This window comes from Microtus ochrogaster, linkage group LG7_11 (assembly GCF_000317375.1).
Source record: "Microtus ochrogaster isolate Prairie Vole_2 linkage group LG7_11, MicOch1.0, whole genome shotgun sequence".
Lineage (NCBI taxonomy): Eukaryota > Metazoa > Chordata > Mammalia > Rodentia > Cricetidae > Microtus > Microtus ochrogaster.
Window position 1 is genome coordinate 15,789,701 of NC_022032.1, and position 4,783 is coordinate 15,794,483.

At 42.5% G+C, this 4,783-nt stretch overlaps 1 pseudogene; it reads left to right on the forward strand.

The window, feature by feature from the left end:
• The first annotated feature begins 2,586 nt into the window (after positions 1–2,586).
• Positions 2,587–3,290, forward strand: LOC101981219 (annotated as a pseudogene).
• The last annotated feature ends 1,493 nt before the right edge of the window (positions 3,291–4,783 follow it).

Here is a 4,783-nt window from a genome sequence, read left to right on the forward strand (position 1 = left end):
GTCCTCTGCTTTAGTCTCATATAACAGTTTGATCCAGGCAGTTTAATTCTTGAAAATAAGCAGAAAGGTGGTGGACTCTCTAATGTGCCTAATCCTTTATGTAACAAAATACTTTGTGCTGCTGACCCCCGCCCCCCGATTTGCGTTGTGCTTGCCGAGGAATAAAAGCAGTAGTTAAGGGTATTCTTATCTTCAAGATTTGAAAATGCATTGGCTGGCCTTCTGTTGAATTTTCTCTCTAATTCGGGTGGAATAAGTTTGGTGGCCTGAGATGTGACATGGACAGAGCGGAATGCCTCTGCGTGACCTCATGTGTTGGCGTTCTCTCTTCTGCCCTTTCCTCTTAATTTGAAACGGGAGCGACTTTGTCCCACTTCACTCACGGGGTGACTGTGTTAGGTCCAGTACAGCAAAGTGCATTGGAAAGCACGGAGGTCCCGCTTAGGCGTAGCATCGTCTGTTTCCATGACAGGTGCAGGAAGTCTTTCTTCTTATAATTAAAGGGACCTACAATTCCCTGGCTCCTTCTTTTCCTGGCTCTTTAGAGACTCTCTACATTGCTTTTCTATTTCTTCTCAGCATCTCCACCTCTCTCTCGATGCTTTACGTGACTGTCTAAACACAAACCTTTCACTTTTACGAAACTTCTCTTGTATCCAGGAGAAACCCTTACCATGATTCCATAAAGCTCTCTCTCTATCATCTGTGCCGTTTTCCTTCTTTCATGGGTGAGGCTTCCTCAACTGTTTTCTGCATTCACTGGCTTTATTCTCATTTTCCTTTTCTCTTTATTCAGGTCAACATGATTTCCGCTTTGAGTAAGACCATTAATTAAACTACTCTTCTTTTGTTAAGAGTTTTGTTTTTGAGCTAAGGTTCTCACTATACGGCTCTGGCTAGCCTGAAACTTGCTACGTAGACCAAGGCTGGCCTTGAACTCAGATATCCTCCTGCCTATGATTCTCATGTATTGGATTAAAAGTGTTAACACTACAACGTTCAGCTTTCTAAGGTTTTTGTATTAGTGTTGTAGGACTGACTATAAATCGAATAGCTTATTTTCTTCCAGAACCAGGGGCTGGCAGACCAAGATGAGGTGTAGCAGTTTTTCCTCCTGTTCCTCTTCCTCCTTCTTCCAGAGTGATGCTATATAGAACAGGCTAAACGAACTGATGATTCTCCTATGTCAGTCTCCCAAATCCTGGACGATAGATAAATATATTACATAATCACTGACTCTAATATAGTCTTTAAAAAGTTTTATTTTTATTAGCATGTATATATGCATTCTGGTGTAGTCCAGAAGGTGTCAGATACCTTGGAGCTGGAGTTACAGGTAATTGTACATTGCCTGACGTAGGTTTTGGGATCAAAATTGTGTCATCTGGAAGAGCAGCAAAGGCTTTTAACTGCTGATCCAACTCTCTAGTCACCCAATACATTTTTTTTATGGGACTCCAAGAAGATATTTTAAATATTTCAATTAAATTCGTACTTGTATATCTCAGCAATGTTGCCCTTTTCTCGGGTCCTTGAGTTGATCTAATTCACAGCGACTTTTACTCTTCATTTGTTGGCTAGCATCCATGTGCACTCTTGTTCCCCAGAGTACAAGGCTAGCAGCCTGGGCACCACTGGGAATGTGGTAGAGCTGAGGTCTTAGTGAACCAGAATCAGCCTTTCTATGGGGGAACTCAGGTGATTCCGTATATTCTAAAGTTTATGACGCTTTGTTGTAGATCTGTCTACTTGGCAGTCCTTTAGAGAGAACTTTCCCACTTGGCCAATGCACATAAAAATACCTAATAAATTTAATCACAGAATCTGTGACACCCAGAAAAGGAAAGAAAACAAAATCCACACAGGGCTGGGAAGTCTACAATCACAAGTGGCTTTTAAAGTTTTACTTAAACCTAAGGCTATCAAAAATGTTCAGTTGCGTACAGGAGTACATGATGCTGGTGAATTGTTTGATTAAAGCAAATTGAAAGTTGCAAGATTTGTTTGCTCTCACAAGTATTTTTGAGTTTCTTCTTAAGACCAGTTTTGAAGAGTTGTTAGTTTTAATTTGCCACATCACAGCACCACAGGACAGATGCACAGCAGTGAGCCACAACTGGTTCGGGTTTTCCAATATTTCATCGATCTGTGTTGGTGAGGTGCATTTCAGATTGTCTAGCAAGAACACCAGGTCTTTAATGTAGCTTGATTTGTTTTGTTACAAGTCAATTGTTCAGTGTTTTGTTGCTAACACTTAGACGTTGCACTGTTGACTGATTAGTTTGTGGTTCCTGGGGTCATCTGTGGATTCATCCAGAAACTCAGTGTTCATTGCAGATGTCCAGCATTACGGAGGACATAGGAGGGTTCAGATGATGAACTACGTTATGGTTTCTAACGGTGATGAGAAAGAAAATGTGCAAATGCTTCTTAAATTTGTCTGTGAAAGCATTTCAAAGGCATCACATGCTTATTCTCTTTGTGAACTGGTTTGTGGCCTCTCTTGTCAAGTATTTCAGAATGTTAGGTTATCAAAACATTTTATCAAGTTAACTGGAAAAAAAGACCTTCGGAGCTTGTTGATATCTACCTGTGGACCGCATAGAAGCAAAGACTCCTGGAATTGCAACACCCAGGAAACCTGTCTTATCTGTCAGTGCAAGGAAAATTAAGGACAATGCAGCTGATTGGCATAACTTAATCCTGAAGTGGGAAAGCCTCAATGACGCCGGTTTTACCACCGCGAGCAATATTGCCAACTTGAAAGTCAGCTTATTGAGTAAAGAGAAGGTTGAATTAGAGAGCAGCAGTCCAGCTTCCAATGAAAAGGGAGAGAAGAAAAATCTGGAATATGATAAGGAACTTGAAGTGCTGTGTGAGGAGCTGCAGGTCACCTTGGATGCCTTGACTAAAATACAAATGAAAATGGAAAAGCTGTCTTCAACCACCAAGGGAATTTGTGAACTAGAAAATTACCATTACAGCGAAGAAAGTAACCAGCCCCTTCTGTTTCACACATGGCCCACGGCCTTCTTTTATGAGGTCTCCCACCAGCTCTCCAATGCATACAAGAAGGAGCTCCTCCTGAAGCACACCATTGGTGCTGAGCTGGCCCACACTGCGGACCGCAATCTCATCCTGACCTACCTGTCCATGTGGCTCCACCAGCCGTACATAGAGAGCGACAGCAAGCTGCAGCTGGAGAGCATGCTCCTGGAAACAGGGCACCGGGCCCTGTAACTCACCTGTCACCTTACCTGTGACCTCAGCCTCAGGGCTCAGACCACTGGCTGGACCGTCACTAGGGTGGGAACTGTTGGCCCGAGGGCCAGCCACTGCAGCCTCTCCAGACACAAAAGCACTTACTTATGCAGCCATCCTTCCCTTCTGCCCTGTCCCAGATTATCATGTGACCACCATGGAGTAAAATAAATAAGAAGAGTGGCTGAGGGCCTCATTTTGTAAAAAAAAAAAAGAAGACCTTCGGAGCTACTCAATAAGCTGAATGCTAGGAGAGGTGTAATTTTAAGTATAATCTCTCCCATTCCTTGAGTATTGACAGCTGCCCTTGTTTGTTTAATAATAGAGGTGCTGAGCAGTAAATCTGAGTGGAAAACTGGATGCAGGCCTAGTGCTATTTAGACAGAACGGAGGGCACTTTTGACATCTGCTGCAGGATCTCGAGGTAAAGCAAAACAGAAGTTCAGCTCAGTTCTGTGTCACATCTCCAGAGCTTAACATTCCCCATTCTTTCTTTGAACATTAGTAAAAACCCAAGGGAACGAGAGAGGGACCAATATTTGCTGATTGCCTTCCATGGGACACTCATTCAGTCAGCAGAAAAACTCCAGTAGGTTTTTATTACACCCAGAATCACTGGAGTAGCATTCAAAAAAGACATTGCAGAACCAATCAGGATAGCTGCTATATATAAAAGGTAACAAGTGCTGGCAAGGGTGTGGAGAAATTGTGACACTTGTGCGTGGCTGATGGGGATGGAAAATGACGGAGCAGGTGTGGGATCCAGTATGGCGCCTCCTCACAGAGCTAAATGGGGAATTACCATATGATTTCTTCATACATATTTATACTTACTTCACGTCTATATTTATTCCCCAAAGAACTTCAAGCCAGGTCTCACATACTCATGTATCTCCATGAAAGCACGACAGCTGTGTTACTCACTGTAGTTGAAAGCAACCAAGAAGAAATCCATCCATGGGTAAATGAATAAACAACGGATAAACAAAGCATGGCATTTAATGTGTAGATTATTACTCAGCTTCAATTCAATTTCATTTAATGTGTAGATTATTATTTAACTTTGTTTTTTTTTTTTTGGGACAGGCTTTCAGCACATAGCCCTGGCTGTCCTGGCTTGGTGCTTGGACTTCTGTAAGATGTGCCCATGTGGTTGGTCCCACTGGAGCCTGGGTCTTGGGTATCACCCCATCATCCAGTGCCTTTGGATTTCTCTTCCCAGAGCTTCTCTCCGATCCCTCGTTTTTCGCCCACTTCATCTAAGCCAAATTGGCTTCTTCCTTCTGCTTCTAGTCCTCAACCTCAGCTGTGCACTGAGGAAATCAAGATAACTTATGATAATTTAGGAAATACTTTAAAGACTATTTCTTATTTTTATTGGACAAATCGATTGTCTGAGAGTTTATTTCATGTGAATAATATATTTTGATTACCCTCACCTTTCCTATCCTTTCCCCAACCCTGTCAACAACTACCCCGCCTCCCCCAGCACTGGTCTCTTTGCCATGTTTATCTCTTTTCG